The following is a 17,999-nucleotide window of genomic DNA, read 5'->3' as shown; positions in this document are numbered from 1 at the left end:
CCTAAAAATACCCCTTTACCTGAAAACTGACCCTGAACCCTAAAAATACCCCTTTACCCAAAAACTGAAAACTGACCCTGAACCCTAAAAATACCCCTTTACCCAAAAACTGAAAACTGACCCTGAACCCAAAAAATACCCCTTTACCCAAGAACTGAAAACTGACCCTGAACCCTAAAAATACTCCTTTACCCAAAATTAATTAACATTATTTAATTACCAATTAATTATTAATTAACAATAACAATAAAGTAAATATATTAGCACATTAGCTATAATTAATTTAATTTACTAATTAATATTAATTTTTCCCAAATAATTAATTAACAATTAAAAAAATTATATATATTAAAAAATTACTCTAATTAATGTAATTAACTAATTAATATTAATTAATTACCAATTAATTATTAATTAAAAATATGTACAAAATTATATTAATTAACTCGTTAATATTAATTAATTACCAATTAATTATTAATTAAAAATATGTACAAAATTATATTAATTAACTCGTTAATATGAATTAATTACCAATTAATTATTAATTAAAAATATGTACAACATTATATTAATTAATTAACTAATTAATATTAATTATTACCAATTAATTATTATTTAAAAATATTTACAAACATATATTAATTAATTAACTAATTAATATTAATTAATTACCAATTAATTATTAATTAAAAATATTTACAAACATATATTAATTAATTAATTATTATTAAATTACTTCCCACCTTATTCCCCTATAAACCCACAACCCGCTCTAATACTAAAACGCAAAATGTTAACAAAATTACTAATTTTCAAACATACATTTCTAAACATATTTAGCAAACATATAAACAACAAAATAAAATACATAACACTAAACAACAAAATTTCGATATTACTAACATACATACCTTAATCTCGATATTCTGTCTGTCGATATTATGGCACATCGATATACTATACCATCGATATTAAAACATCGATATTATTGTATATCGATATTTTAATTTCGATATTTTGTCTGCCTACCTGGCTGACCACTTGGGGAGTCAAGGAAGCCTGGAGCCTGGATGAATGCCCTAGGCAGCTGCCAAGAAGAGGAAAGGCAAGGGACATAGGAAACCAGGCCTGACCCTTCCACTGTACCGGTTGATGGGGCACCTGAGGAAACAACCCCTGAGCCTACCAAGGAGGATGTTGCTGTCCTGGAAGACCAATCTGAGCTTGCTATATGACAAGTTGAGGGTGGGCCCTCCAGGGACAAATTCTGCAAGGTGCCAAAAAGAGTGCTGTACTCTAGAAGACTTGAGGTGGCCAGCTCAGACCCAAGCAGCAGATGATACCGCTGGCAATCACCTTATCTATGGGGAGAATAATCTCCTGTATAATGAGCTTAAGGTTCCTGGACCTGGGACAGCCCGTGTATTGGTGTTCCTCCATTGTTACAGGGCCTTCCACCTGGGGTTGGCTCATGACATCTGAGACTGGACTACACCTTTGCCAGACTTGTCCTCCACTTCTCTTGGTTCAGAATGATGACCGCCTCAGATACATTCTGTAGGTCTTATCCCACCTGCATGGCCAGTGGGAAAACAGGGCAAAAGCTGAAGACTCCTCTGCTTCTCTTGCTTAGTGTTGGCTCTTCCTTTGAGAGGGTAGGTATCAGCATCATTGAAACCTTGGACCCCAAAACCGCTGTAGGCAACACGTTTATCCTGGTTTTGGTAGATCACCCCACTGGGTATACAGAGGCCACCCCTCTGAGGTTGGTGAGTGCAACTGCAGTAGCCAGGGCACTGATGGGTATTTTTACCCAAGGGGTTTCTTCAAATAGGTGGTGTCTGACGGGGCACCAACTTTATGTCTGCATGCATGAAGTCTGTGTGGGATGAGTATGGGTTAACCTATAAGTTCTCTACATTCTGTCACCCCCAAACAAAGGAACTTTTTGAGAGTTTCAATAAGACCCGTAAAGGCATGATTATGAGCCTGCCAAAGCTATTGAGGTGGCAGTGGGATGTCCTCTTACCGTGCCTGCTATGTGCCTAGCCGACAGGTATGTACTGCAGAAAGAGGTTGGGTTTAACCCATTTGAGCTCCTCTACGATCACCGTGCTAGGGTCCTCCCACCCTAGTGTGAGAGGGGTGGGAGCAAACTCCCAGGAAGCTCCCTCAGGATGTAGTCAGCTACATCCTGGCTCCACGTAACCAGATGCATCACTTAGGGAAGAAGGCTAAGGAAAAATCTTGAGTCCAGCAGGATATAATGAACATTTGGTATGACCAGAAGGCTGCTCTAGTACAGTTTCACCTTGGCCAGAAAGTGTGGGTCATGCAGCTTGTGGAGGTGATGAAGCAAATGGGGAGGCCACCTAAGACTTGGATCTCAAAACCCCTAGAATCACCCTAAGGATTTTCTACATAAACTGTCTCAAGCCACAATTTTAAAAGTCTGAAATCACCATGCTCCTGGTAACAAATTATGTGGTTTAAGAGGAGAGTGAACCTCTCACTGACGTCCTATCCAAGGAGCACGATGGGTCAGTAGAGGATGTCAACTTCTCCTCTACTTCAACTCCAGAACAGCAGAGAGAATGTCGCCAATTGTTGGGTCAGCTGACTTCACTGTTCTCCATCATTCCTGGGGTTATACACTTGTGTATCCACAACATAGATACAGGTGACAGTGTGCCTGGTAAAAAGAAAATATACAATTTGCCGGCAAAGTGAGAGCTAGAATAAAGGGGAAAGTCTCCAAGATGGTGGCATTAGGGATGGCTACGCCCAACAGAAGTCTCTGGTCCACCCAGATGTGATGGTGCCTAAGGCCGCCCTACTAGGTGTCACCCAGTAATTAGGTTCTGTTGGGGAGCACAGAAGATTTATTTCCATCACCAGGATTGATACAGGTAAATTCCTCAGTACTTTTGACCTTATGTCAGGTTATTGGTAGATGGCTCTGACTAAAGGGGGTCAAAGAGAGGTCAGCATTCCCGACCCTAGAGGGTCACTTTCCGTTTCGGGTGATCCCCTTTGGTTTAAAGAATGGCCCTGCCATCTTCCAGAGGTTGGTGAACAGGGCCCTAGTAGGGAAGGAGGCCTCTGTGCCGCCCACCCAGATGACATAGCTGTATTTAGTTCTGGCGGGAAGGAACATCTGTACCACCTCTAGAATGTGCTTCAAGCCCTGCAGCAGGCAAGTCTAAGTATTAGGGCCAGTAGGTGTGCGATAGGGCAGGAAATACTGGAGTATCTGGGCAACCTAGCGGGCAGGGACAATGTGTAGCCCTTCAGGCCAAGATTGAGACTATCCTGGCCTGGCAGCCCCCAAAAACACAGACTGAGGTGAGCACCTTCCTGGGCCTCACAGGATACTACAGCAGGTTTGTTAAAGGATATAATACCATTGTGTCCCCCTTAACTGGACTGACGTCCATGAAGCAGCCCAAAAAGGTGATCTGGACAAAGACCTGTCAAAAGGCCTCTGGCACCCTCAAGGATGCCATGTTTATAGCACTTGTACTCAAGGTTACAATACATTTCTCCAAGAAATGTATTGTGTGGACGGATGCTTCAGAGCATGGCATAGTGGTTTCTTAGCACAGTTGAATGAGGAGGGCTTAGACCAACTAGTAGCCTTCACACTACGAGATTGCCTAGGAGTAACCTGATTGTTCTGAAAAAGTACAAGCAGTTACAGGAGAGATGAGGATCCAACCAATTCCCCACGGGACACTCCCACCAAAACTAAGAACAAACCAGTGCAAATATACAACCAGGGAAAAGATGGTGGGGAGGAAATATAACTTGTACTTGTAAAGCACATTGTCATATAGTTACTGCTTACCTACATACCGTGTTAAGTTAGCATGAGCTTATTTCGAGAATATATTTGGAGTAATTCCTGCTTTCTTTCATTCTATATTTTCGAGCCTATTTGGTGGTTTTCCTGTTTTGCTGGCGCTGGCTGCAGGCGTTCTGGTGATATTTTGTTTTATTAAAAATGGATGCCCATCCTGTGTTACACGCCGCACAGCCCCACCTGGCACTGTTTCGCAACAGGATGCTTGAATACTAGGGCACACTGCCGCTTGCGACCTTAAGCACGGCATATGGATTATCGTTTCGATTTTCCTATTTCACATGTGTCCAGCCTGTGTTTCATTGCCTGAGCTGCGATTTCGACTGGGCCCTTGATTTGTGTCTCTGCAAGACGGTGTCTCCTGACGTCGATTTTAATCATCTGATGAGTCCCATAGTTACGCCCGAGTTGGTTTGTTCTGGCGAAAGGATTATGGCCTTGGCAGCGATGCATGGACTAATGGGTCATTGGAACATACTCGCAGCAGCGCAAGGTTTCTTGGCACACAGCTATATTGAGAACCCGCCGAGTTGTCCTCTGATAATGCTAGAGGCTCCGGTGCTGGAGGAGCACGTATGTTCTTTCCCACTATTGAATTGGATGGCTGAACTGTTTTCGAATGATGACAGTGGCTTCATGCTGGAGGCTGTTGCTGCATATTTTGCATATTCAGTCCTGTCCTAAAGGCCTTCGAAACTTTTGATAATAACCCGTTCTTTATTACAAATTTGTTTTGAAAATTATGCGTACAACTTTTTTACAAACCCAGACCTATTGACTTGAGTAAAAGTGAGCCATGGATTGGCAAGTTGAGAACTTTTTTAATTGACTTCTGTAAAGGTTTTTCACCAGATTTTGAAATTTGACCTAGCTCATCATTATTGAACTCTGCTTTCATGATGTGCCCCTAATCTGATCATATCTTACCTTATCTTGTCCGTGCTCGGATCATTGGAGGGGTGTCATATAGTTACTGCTTACCTATATACCGTGTTAAGTTAGCATGAGCTTATTAAATGATTAAACGCCATTTTTCCTTTTGCTGCTTCTGCACACGACACATAATTGTTATTTTAGCTTTCAACCTAGAAGAGCGTTGTGATTTACATGAGAATAATATGTTATTGCTCTGATATCAGCTTTGCTTGGTAAAATATGTCTGCACAGTGAGCCCTGAAGCCTTCAAGGATAACTCGACACAGTGTTGTTGTGAGGTCTGATCTTCGCACCTTCCTAGATATAACATGAATCCAGCTACTGCCAAAATCTGGCTTTACGCGCGTTTTATATTGCTTTGCTTAGAGCACACGTTAGACAATTGATGGTGCTTCGCATGCAGAGAGCTGGTGGAAGATGATGTGATCCTCTGCCACTGAGATCTTGAGGTATGGGCCCGCCCTGCTAAAACCCAAAGAGACCTTCTTAGATATAATATAATATACTAGATAGGGAGGGTGAGAAATAGAGGTTGTTAACTCCTATTCATTTCAGCATTTTAGCATGCTGTCACCTTTTGCCTTTTATGGACTAGTAACTATGCTGATAACTTTGCTTCTTATAATATGTTTGCTTGTATTATCTAAGATACTGCGTTTGAGAACCCAGCATTAGTAAATAAATATTTCAAATGTGCACGTGTCCTCTTTTACTCCACGTTCTGGTTTGAAATGATTGTATAATGAAAGAGTGTTCATGTGTTCCACGATACCTGAGGTAATCTAAGTTCATGTTCTGGTTTGTCTAAACATTGGGAGTTTGTTATGACCAATGAGACACTGTAGCTAGCTCGGTAAGGGGATTTTGGGTACTGAGGTGAGTTTTGGGTCACCCTAATTCACTGAGGTTCCAAATCTCTATGCACAGTTCTGTAGGAGAACGGAATCCCTGCTACAACATCTTCACTTTAGGGTATCTTGGCACTGAATAACAGATGTTTATGTTACCCAACAGTACTCATTTCATTAACCTCAGAAGGATGAGAGGCTGAGGAGCCACTCCAGGATTTGAATCTGTGACCATGAGGCTGCTACAGTGGATGCATTAGTCCACTAAGCCACCAGATCTAGCTTCAGATGGTGATGTTTTGGGCAGTGGCGGCTCCACCATCAGGGCATAGGGGCATGCCCCACTGCTTTCTCGCAGTGCGAGAAGGCAGAAACATAAATGGTAATTACTACCATTATGTTTCTGCCTTCTCGCACGACGAGAAAGCAGAAGTGCTTGGTTGGGGGTGGGCAGTCCTGCTCGAGGGCAGGGGGGAGTGGCTTTCCTACTGTATTGCATACTGACTGTTTGGTCGGCCCCTGCCCTCGAGCAGGATTGCCCACTCTCCCTTTTTCTCTATGTAGGCTGCTACATGCAGCAGTTTACATAGAGAAAATGGCCCGGGTAGGGCGCGCTCCGCTTCGCCTCACCAATCACAACGCTGCCATTGCAGCGTTGTGATTGGCGGAGGGGAGGGGAGGGAGGCTGCCTTTCCTTGATGATGAGGGCTGCAGGTCGGAATTGGAAACCGGTGTACAGCGGGAGCGAGAGTCGGACTCGAGACCCATCCAGAAGCGGGACGGTAAGTTTTATTTTACGTTTTAATTTAATTAAACCCCTCCCTCCTCCCCCACATCTCCCCGCGACGACCCCATTTCCAACCCCCCCTCCCACCTGCCCGTAATGCTGGCCGTGACAGCTAATTTGTTTTTTTGGGCTCTTCTATTTTATTATCCTGACTCTTGCTAACTGACACACTTGTGATGATTTTACTTTTACTTAACTGTAAGCCTATCCTCTTCAGCTAGCGGCCAGATGCTTGTGAACCATCAGCGATAAAGGTCATTAAAGAAAGCAGAGGCAGGTGACTATAAAGGACGCTGATGGATTGCTGACCAAGTTTGTTGGCAAATTTGGGATTAATGCGTTTGAACATTTTGCAGAAGACGGTTAAACGCTGTTTGGAGTGTGTGTGACTCACGGGGACAACATTCTGATTTTATATCTGTTGTGGAGCACTTTATTGGGGCAGCTGCAACGAGATTTCAAATACATTGCTGGTATGCTAATGAACTTAAACACATAGATAACGCGACAACTGCATATTAATGTGCTTGTTTGCTCCGCCTCGGTTCCCAATCGCACTGTTGCGCTTGGCGGGCAGTCTCAGTTTGATGATATAGTTCCATGCTACCTTTGGCTTCATGCGAAACCTTGGCTGGTGGGAAGTGCCCGACAGGTACATTTCAGTGCAAACTAATTTCATGTAGAGAGTGTTCAGTGTTGTGCACAGAAAGGAAAGCCTGAAGAGTTCTAGTGTTTGGAGTTTTGCATTTGCAATTTTAATGTTTTTAGTTATCGCTGGCTGTACGAATGTTGTGGTAAATGCACTTTACTCTCACAGTGTACAGCATAGAGCCTAGCAGCAGCATGTGGCGTTGACAGCAATAAGATGCCAATAAGAACTTTGTTTTGATCCATTTATTTTAGAAAATTGTGGTGGTAAATGTACTATTTAACACCAAGTTTTTAAAGAACTTTTCTCTGGGTGGGGAGGTTCCAAATCCCTAGAAAATTTTGAGTACACTTCCTACGGTCGCTAGCATGAAAACATGTGTTGACTAGTTTTATGATCAATCACTTACAAATTCCATCAGCCGCCACTGGTTTTGGGATGACTCTTTTCTCAGCTGTTCCTACGTTCCCTGGGCCTGTCCCATTTTCATGCTAATTGACTGTTCCTCAGCAGTTCTCTGAGTGCTGCATAGAATACAAAAAATGCTTAATACAATTCAAGGATATTGTCCATTATGATATACATAATCCTTAGACTATACATATGGTTGACAAGTCAGCTTCTACTTACCCAGAGTTTCTACTTTTCTGAGAATGTCCTTTCTTTGAATTTAATAGCTGTTACTCCCAAGTAGCTGTCATACAAAACACAAATATTTTATTGTTTGCTTAATTGAAATGTGGAATTCTAAATCACAACTTCTTTTGGATGGGTTAGACTTCGACAACTTTATTTACTTTGAATTTGTTAGGGTTCCTTTGGTTTGATAAATGGCTTTCTTAAATGGTTCTATTGTTCAGTGGTCTAAGCAAGCTTGCTGTGGATACTCAGTGTTAATTGCAAGTGCAGTGGAAAAAACAAACCTCTAATGCCTTTGTTGTCTCTCCTTTCTAAGGTCCTGACCCAGTGCCTGCACTGTGTGGAGTCACAGAAGATTGTGAGGATTCAGGTGGTTCCAGTGACGAGGTTCTGCATTTGAGTAAGTGCTCCTTTGAGGAGAAGCTTCCTTCAAGGATAAAGAAAGTCAAGGGGATTGTCATCCAAAATAGCCACCACATACCTAACCTATCCTAATCCCACTGAATTCTCCCAAGATTTTGTCTGGCAATGTGTTTAGAAAACTAGATGGAAAGGCCGTGGACAAGCCTGTAAGTGGGATTCGCAGGAAGGGTATTCTTAGGGCACTAACAGTGCACCAGACAGAAAGTTTCTGGGCATGTTTTCCAAGTTTGATTCAGCCATTTCCTGGGATACTAAGAGCAAAAAGGGGAGTTTGGCCCAAAAGACAGTAGCCAGGTGGGGCCGAAATAAGTAGTACACAGCAGTGAAAAACCAAGCGCCTAGGCACACATAAGAGAAAATCAAGTCAATGTAAACACTGGTTAACATAGAAACAAAAGGTATTCTCCAGATGGAAGGAACAGTCTTGAAATGATGTTAGTGTAAAGTTCAGTTTTTTAATTCCTTGCCAGACTCAATGAACGGTGAACAAGCCAGCCGACACGTGTTTCGTCACAATAAGGAGAATTGCTCTGCTACTTCTTCAGGGCTGGGAATAGATACAAGGAATACAGGTGATACAGACACTATTGTATTCACAATAGAAGAAGTAGGCTTACAAATTAAGCCCTGTCAGATCTTGTTGGAGTGACTAACGCACACGTGGAAACCCAACCAACCTAAAGTGAAACATGCAGCATTGCATGGGTGACTCATGGGTTACCCAAAGGGTGACAATCGGTGTCAGTTGAATCGGGGTGTTTACAAAGAATACGAGAATCAGTCCATGAGAAGTAAGATGATCTAAGTAGTGCATAGTGAAGTTACCGAGCGTGTGGCGTATGAGTGAAAGGCGTAAAAAAAATCAAAGTATGGGGTTAGAATGATACCTGTGTAGCATGAATTTGGTCAGGGTAATCTGTGAGGGAAATGAGATAAAGAGCACATAGAACGGAAAAGTAAAAAAGAAGATTCCGCAACGTAGAGTTTAATGTGTTACGGAGATTTGAGTAAGATGGGGAATAGAAAGAGAGAGATTAGTCCGAATAGAACAAAGAAAAAGAGGAAGACAAAAGGGTGAATACACCTCATTGTGTCCAGAAAGACAGGAAGTGGTAGAAAACCAGAAACCGTTATCACTAAGATGCTCCCTGATCAGCCGGTGATAATTGCAACCCGGCCGGGCTAATGCAGTCAAGGCAAAATACTCAGGTTCAACTAATAAAAAAAGGGGGGTAGAGAAAGTGTGGTTGTAACCTTATGTCAATGACTCCACGAGCCACGCAAGAACAGTCCGTAGAACAGAATGAAATCAGAGGCCAATTACAGCGCTTACCAGTGTTAAAAAAGTGGTCTGCAAGTGTTAATCGTGTGGGGTAACTGTACTGTAAAAAGACATGAATAAGGATGGAGAACAACGGTTAGCGAGCGCCACAAAAACAAAACTCCACTTTAAACGAAAATAAACTATTCAGCACAGACACCCGTTATCTACCTTGTGCAAGTATTGCAGAAAGGCTCTACATCGTGGGGGAGTATTGAATATAGCCAACGAGTCTGTTCAGTTGTTCGCAAAAAATCCACTCTAGAAACAAACGTGACCTAAATCAGTAAGGATCGCCTGATCCAAGCTTCGTTTCCGACACTGAGAAAATCTTTATGGAGAGAACTGCGTGTGATCTTACCTTAGTTTAAGAGAACACCACGCAGCCCCCACGATGCGTCACTCTGTTCCAGGTAGCGGACTAGTGAAAGCTGAACCCAGAAGTGAATACAACTCATGGGCCGACCTGCTCGTATGCTGTAATGTAGCAAGAGCTAGAGCGCTAACCCCTTTTGGCTTCCTTAGTAAAAGCTGCACCTCTGGAGTAAGTCTATATGCCGGTTCAGTAACCCCAGCAGTCAACGGGGAAAGACTAGCGTTAACATGAATCAATGTTAGTAATTAAATCTAATAAAATTAGTACCACTTTGTGATCCGAAATAGCTGTCCAAGAAAAACACTAAGTGAAAACTTATGTCGAGAATCTGGTAATCATATCCAATTATATGCAAACTACAAATTAGCTCTGCGGCCGTCGAAGAACATAATTCTAAAAGCTTTTGTTAAAAACACATAGGACGGAAAAGACACGCTCTAAAGATAGAAAAGATAGCCTTAGTCAGAATAGTGGAAACGCGGTGTCAGTGCGTACATAAGCAAAATAAATGTGGTGTGTGAATAATTTCTATCGTGATGGACTGATACCTTGACAGATACATAGGTCAATTGTACATTATGAAGTCACGGTGAAACTGGACAAACTCATCATTTAAGTGATTATACATGATTGAGGAAAACAACTAGAAGAAAGGATATATTCAAGATAGTAAGCACATAATCATTGTGTCATAAAGCGAGGGGAGGAAACAACCCATAGAGGGTCACCCCTTAAGAGAACATAAAAAATCGTACATTAGCAATCACAGTAAAAATGGATGGACTTAATCCGCATATAATTCCCGGAAGATGACTTGGAGGAATAGATATAAAGCGAGTCAGTAAGAAAACATTCATTATGCCGTGCAGCAAGGGAGAAGAGCCACAAATGATTGGTTGCCTTTAAAGGAACATAGACAGTATACATGGGATGTCAACCAACAGGTGCGATAATATGCTTCGATTGCAACAGTCAAGTTATATGGACAAAAACGTTTCAAAACATAAAAAACATTAGAAGCAAATACAGTTGAATTGGTTAGATTGCATCGCAACTATTTTCTTTGGAATATATTCAGATAAGAAACAGGTTACACATGGTGATAATGAGAACAGCATAGGGACATGGTGACATCTCCATGGGCCCTATGCAGAAAAACATATCTCCATCTCTGTGTGCACCACAAAACCCGTTGTTATGTTCGACAATGTGAGTTAGTATGATATTATCGAGAGGGAAAGTGATGATCTTATGCTAAGAAGATCACACTCTGGGTACAGGTAGTTCTGGGGTCAATTCCCCAAGAAATATTGCATCTCATGGTCAAAAGTGAGGCCATGTTCTACTGTAGGTAGATGCATGATCCACATCGCCTTAGTTCTTCTCAGTCTAAGCTCCCTATTGCCACCCCGAATATTGGACTGTGTTACCTCAATGCCGTAAAACAATACATTTTTACCCACCCCCTGTGAAGGACAAGTTGCTGCATGTAGTGCTACTGGGTATTTCGGAACCCCTGTGTGTATGGCTCTGACGTGCTCCATTATCCTCTCCTTAAGCGGTTTAATGGTGTTGCCAACATAGATTTTCCCACAGGGGCATTCGATGATGTAGGTGACAAATTTGGTGGTGCAGTTAATGTTACCCCTAATGTCATACTTCCTGCCTGCAAAATCTTTAAATTGTGTGTAGCCATGTTTAGCCCACCTGCACATACTGCAAAAACCACATCTGTAGAACCCCAAAGTGTGCGGTCTGAGACAAATGGTTATTGTGATTGTGCGTGGTACAGTCGGACTCAGTCGCTTTTTAATGGCCTTCCCTTTCTGAAAGTGATTTGTGGATAATCACAGACAAACTCCTTAATGGCTTTATCAGACTCTAAAATGCCCCAATGTCTTGTGAAGCCCTTTCTTAACTGATTGTGTAGATCATTAAATTCCGTAATCATCCTTGTTGGTTGTTTCTGTTGTGGCTTGCGGGCTTGTGTGATCAGTGTGTCCTCCCTGCGTACCTCAGCAAGTCTGTACTCAGCTTTGCTGAGAGTTCTCGATGAGTAACCCCTCCTTATGAATCTCTGTTTCAAGTTTGTGATGTTCCTTTTAAATTCTGTGTCCTCGCTGCAATTTCTTTTCGCTCTTAAGAATTCACTGTAAGGTATTGAGTTGATCTGATGTACAGGATGTGAACACTCTGCGTGAAGCACTGCATTGCATGCGGTTTGTTTCCTAAACCGCCTCCTAAGAAGTTGGTTATTTTTGACGTACAACTCCAACTCCAAAAACTCAATTCTTGCAGTGCTAGACTCCATGGTGAATTGCATCTTCCATGTATTAGCATTGAGAAAGGTGAAAAATTCCTCTAGGTGACCTTGTGTGCCTGACCATAACAGGAGGCAATCGGCGATGTATCAACCCCAAAAAATTATGGAATCGATCCATGGTGCTCCCTTTTCTCCCCAGATTAAGTCAGCCTCCAGTGTACCCATAAAGAGATTTGCAAATGAGGGGGAAATTTCTGACCCCATGGCCACTCCCCTTGTCTGTCTGTACCAGTGCTTGTTCAACATAAAGAAGTTGTTCTGGAGCACTAACTCCATCATTGAAATTAGCATGTTAGTGTGTTGGTATTGGGTTGCTGGTCTGTTGCGTAGGAGTCGTGTAATGGCACACATTCCCAAATCAGGTCTAATGCTAGTGTACAGTGACACCATGTCTAGGGTAGCCAAAATGGTGCCCGGTTGCCATTCTAAATCAGCCAGCAGACTGAGAATATGTTTTGTGTCTTGTATGTACGACGGTTGATTGCGTACCAAAGGGCCAAGGAACAGATCAATATATTCTGCAATCCTCTCCGTTGGGCCCCCACATCCCTGACACTATAGATCTCCCTGGAGGGAATGGGAGGTGTTTATGGACTTTGGGAAGTGTGTATAGCCAAGGGTAGGTGGGTCTGAAAACCTTGAGATAAAGAAATTCATCATCATTTAGCAGTCCTGTTGTATGCCATGCGTCAAGTTTCTTATTTATCTCTATAGTAAGTGGTCCTATTGGATTGTAAGTCAGACGTTCATAACCGGTCTGGTCACTAAGTTGGGTAAGAATCTCATTGTTGTAGTCACCCTGGTTCATGACCACAACATATCCACCTTTGTCGGCCTCTCTAATCAGGATTTCAGGATCGTTACTCAAAGTCCTCAGTGTTATGCGTTCACCTTGTCCGAGATTGTCTTTAAATCTGAAAGTGTTTCTGGTTCGATAGTTGTCCAATCTGTCTATGTCTTCCAAAACTCGCCTGTGAAAATTATCAATGGCATTTCCCCCAGGGAGAGTGGGTATTCATTTGGATTTAGATTTTAGACCACTAACTATGCTGAAATCAGACTCAATGTTGATTTCCTCTAGTAGTAAATCAATATCATAGGGTGACTGTTCATAATCTGTGAGTGAGAGAAGCAGTTGTGTTGCCTAGATATCATTAATAGTTAACACATCAGACCCAAATTCCGTAGGAATGTTTCTGACATCTTTATTCATAGATTTATTACAAGCAAAATGTTTCTTTATTTTGAGACTTCTCACAAGTTTGAAAAGATCCACCTTTAGTCTACAGATGTCACCTGGTGCATGAGGGTTAAAACTGAGACCCTTGCTAAGGAGGGAAATCATATCTGGGGTGAGTGGTTTAGAAGAGGGGTTTATGACCTGAACTTCTTTATCATTATCCTCTACTTGCTCTTCGCTGCCCCGGATCTCAGCTTTCTTTTGTAATCCTCGGTATCCCGCCCTGCGACCTCTACGGGTTTTGGATCTAGTCTTACTTGTGGTGTGGGCGTTCTGTTGCCTCTCCTGATTCTTTGCACCTCCCTTAAAAAAGAGGAGTTGTTTGGACCAGTGCTTTCTAAGTTGTCTGTTTCACTTTCACTTACGCTAATGGCACTTAGGGAACTCAAGCTAGAGGAGATGGAACTCTGTCCAGTACCTGTTTTGTTCGTTTGGTCACCTTGAGGTGTTCTACCAATTAGAGAGTCGTATTTTCTGGCATAGGTGAACACCCTGCCTTCCTTGTAATCCCCCTCATCTCTTTTAAGCTGTTTAGCTTTTCTATTCTTGATTTCATTCTGGTGCTTGACCATAATGCCCTCAAGAATAGCATAATTCTTTGTTGTTGCTTCTGGTAAGTTTAGATCTTTAATTTCCTGTTCTAGGGAAGCAATTTCAGATTGAAACTTGGTTACTTTTCGCTCTGCACTTTCTATTAAGATGTCCATGAGGGTGTTAGAATTACAGGTGAGCGCTTCCTTCCATTTTTCTAACAGATCTAAATCCAGATCATCGTAAGTGGGAAATATTTGCGCTCTGACCCCTCTAGGGATACACTTTAATCACAGGTACTGTTTTAAGGTGGTGCCGTCCCACCATTTTGAATTCTCTTGTTTTTTCAATCCTTCTAATTTTACAAATTTATCTTTTAATCCCTCTTTGCGAGTTGGGTTACCACTAGTGGAGGCAGTATGGGTAGATACGCCTCTAGCTAAATTCTCAAAAAGCCCTTCAGCAGCTTTGTTCCCCTCCATGATTTCTTGAACAGAAAAAAGAAAAAGCTACTTCTGAGTTGAATAATCGTAAAGTGTTACGTCAGCCTGCCCTGTGACTAAAGGGAAATGTACTTGAGACAAGGGTTTTTAGATCAGGGATTATTCCAGGCGCTCAGCTAATATACGCAATGAGGTACAATTCTGCAAAGTGGGATGTATAGTACACAACAATGGACCCGGCTACTCCTTAATTTAACTGCTCACAAGTTGAATCAAAGATCTCTAGAACCAATCCAACTAGATCTGGTTATTTATGTAACCTATTAATATCTAATTTTATAAATATTTTTCTTTTTTTCAAATAGTCTGATTGTGATGTATTTCCTATGGGAACTGTATCGATATTCCTGTTTCTGACCCTTGTCCGGTTAATAAATCAATAGTAGCCATACAACGGCACAGAAACCCGTTTTCTGATTAGGTCATAGCGCATGCTATCACATTAGGCAAGCACTATTCCTCCAGCCCCCATAGAAAGCATACCGAGTTCTCAAAACAAATCAAACCTCCAGCAACCTGGGAAATCCCCCGCAGCTATTGTTTTGATTTAGCCAAGAACTCCAGTAAAGAATGTAAGAACGACCAGTTCTTATGACATCCTTATTGACGTATTTATGTCCATCCTTACATCAATCTCGGCACCTTTCAGGTATAAATATTACCGACATTGCCCTAAGCAACACACGGTGGTGGTGACGAGATTGGAGCAGCGCGACTTGCCGAGGAGCCCAGCTGATGCAGAAAGCCCACGGACGCTGCCCCTCCCTTTTGACGCGCTGAGAGAGAGACGCTGCCTTTTCTCTTGCCGAGAAATCCAGCTCCGGCGTTTCCAGCCGCCCTCGCAGGCAGCTGGGATATCAAGTCCTGAGATAGAGATACCAGCCCTCCAGCCTTCTAAATCCCAGGTACTGAACTGAATAACCCCTTACAGAGAATTCTTGAGTCAGACCCTTGGCAAAGCAAACTTAACTTAAACTGCTACTTATCTACTCCCGCCCACGTATTAGGCTTAGGTCAGGTACACCGGGGTAGGCGTAGTTAGAAGCACCAGTTGAGTACGATTAGTCAATGTATATATGTATGTATCTATTTTATCCATTTTAAAGTATCATATGGCTAAAAAACCATATCAATGCTTTTACAGTATTATTTTATAATTCTGCTTTTACTGTATGCACTTTACTTAACTATAAGTATTGCAATAATAGCGATTCATTTCTCTTGTACGAGAAAAGAGACTGATCAATAAATAACACCTTTTTATTGAACACGCCCGTCTCTTCCTTTTCTCTACAATCTGGTGAAACTAAGAATGCACGTACTGACTGAGTAAAATAAGTTGTCTTTTGTTTTCACACGACTCTAGAGATATACTCTTGATTAGGGGAGAGCAAAGTTGTCATGTTCTATGGTTGTCAGAAACTAAATCCCTTCTTGTCTATCCAGGGAGGTTAAACTCCTCCTTGCCTATTCGAGAAAGTTTCTAGTGAACTTTGAGCTAGCTGGCACACATAAACTTTAAGTCTAATATCGTCAGTAGAAGACCTAGTTAACCCCAGTCCTACGTCTATACTATTGAAGATATTATTCCAATGCGCAGAGCCTATTGGGATAATAGGAACTACACTACATGATAAGAGACAAACACTTGTTCATTTAAGAGTGACTAACAATACAAATACAAACAACAACATGTATATACATGTGAAACAAAACAGATTTCGATACACCAATCTTAATTCAGGGGCAAACCCTTCAAATTACATTCCTTTCATCATAGAAGGAGGATGCCCAACATTGGGAACATTAATGAAAACAGTTAGGGTTAAATTGACTTTATGATTCCCTCTAACTGTGAATAGCCACCATATGGCTCTTCCTCAATGTGATTTTAAAATGCAGACGCGTTTCGAGACCCATGTCAACTCCAGGGGCTCTCATCAGGGCTTCATATTCGAATGAGATGGTGTAGTCTACAAAAAAAGACATGGGATATTTAGGGGCCTCCCTTTTGGTGAACTAACCATATAACACGAGTACTTAAACCTCACGGTTGTCGCTTTTTGCCATCAGTGAAGTCCCTTATGAATCTTTTGTGGAGTATTTAAATCAGAACTTTTTTTGGGGTGCAGGAGCTGTGGGAAACATACATTGTATATGCGTTTTAGTCTTTAAGTCAGCAGAATGAATCAAATCTACTATAAGCCAATGATAAAAAAGGCATGTTCCTGTGACGCAATAATTTATAAAGCTGCTGCTTGTCTCCTCTCTTTTTATCCATGAAATCTTTAAAACAACATGTTTTGCTCAGGGAATTAGTCGCGTCTGACAGTTAAAAAATAAGAGCAGACACATTCATTTTAGCATGTATACTACCGGGGAACCACTCTTCGAAAAAGCGAATAATGTATTGAGGGCATACCTTCAAAAAATGCTGGCCTGTCAAATGTTCAACTTTTCGTTAACTTCGTTTTCAATATTTCTTTTTAGGATTGCACAAGAGATTGCTGCTAATCACATCTCTAAAAAGTAATAATAAGCGCATGTACCAATTTAGTAATGTGTAATTTACGAGATCTAATGACAATCGCGAGTGAAGGATACAACGCGTGCCTGCAAAAACAGTTAATCTTTTTTCTGTCAGCGCGCGTACTTTATCAAGCGCATACCTTCCAACAGTCAAGTGTACAGCTTTTCACCAGGCATCTTCTTTTCTATTTGTAGCTTTAGAATTGAGCAAGACGTGTCGCTGGCGATTAATCACGTCTATAAATGATAAGGAAAGCGTATGGCTCCTTCAATAAGGGAATAGTTTAAAAACAAATGGCAAGCGTGCGTACAAGTTTAAACACGTACCTGCAGGAGCAATGAATCTTTTCTCCTGTCCTCTGGTTCACCGGTAGACCGAAAGTTTACTAAAGGATTTAGGTTTGACGTCTCCACGTGACTAAAACACAAATATGTGAAGTATTCTAATTGCTATATATTTTATTCGAGGACCAAGCCATCGGGCATTTCAGAAAATAATAAACTTACTGGTTCACAAGCTGAAGAGACGAAACTCAATCTGTATTTCTCCTAGTGGATGTAAGCTGAACAGGGCAGCCACCGTTAGAATTGGAGAGCATTTTTAAAACAAGCATTTGGCCTCGCAGTTACACGAATTTAAGCTATTGGCCATTGTGAAGGACAATGCCTTTTATTTATGTTTTTAAAACGTAAACAAAAATAAAAGGCATTGTTATTTGCAATGTCATTAGCTCAAACTCGCGTAAATGCGAGAAATATTGCATTGCAAATGACTTGTTCTTAGGATTTCTGCCCTGTGCCTATCTGTGAGTGAGGGAACGAAGCAAGACATATAACAGTGGTCGAAGTGGGGAAAAAAGTAGGGGAACTGTGGGCGGAGTATCAGGAGGCGGGAATAACAGAGGATTGGGTTATTGGGCGGAGTCAAGAGATGTGGCTAAAAAGGGCAAAACATACCAATTTTTAGTGTGTTTGGCATTTCACTGACCAGTTACAGCTTATAACATTATTTAATACAACCAATGGATA

The 17,999-nt window shown here is 41.6% G+C and overlaps 1 protein-coding gene across 1 annotated transcript in view; it reads left to right on the top strand.

Annotated features, from left to right (window-relative positions):
* The window catches only part of LOC144819610 (uncharacterized), a 1,262,544-nt gene that overhangs the window by 52,090 nt on the left and 1,192,455 nt on the right, over positions 1 to 17,999 (top strand). The window contains exon 2 of the mRNA XM_078677431.1: positions 8,041 to 8,124. The gene's annotated coding sequence lies outside the window, so the exon portion shown is untranslated. The remainder of the gene's footprint in view (positions 1 to 8,040; positions 8,125 to 17,999) is intronic.

The sequence above is a fragment of the Lissotriton helveticus genome, chromosome 2_1 (assembly GCF_964261635.1).
Source record: "Lissotriton helveticus chromosome 2_1, aLisHel1.1, whole genome shotgun sequence".
NCBI lineage: Eukaryota > Metazoa > Chordata > Amphibia > Caudata > Salamandridae > Lissotriton > Lissotriton helveticus.
The sequence above is the reverse complement of the archived record's forward strand: the minus strand, read 5'-3'. Positions and strand labels throughout refer to the sequence as shown.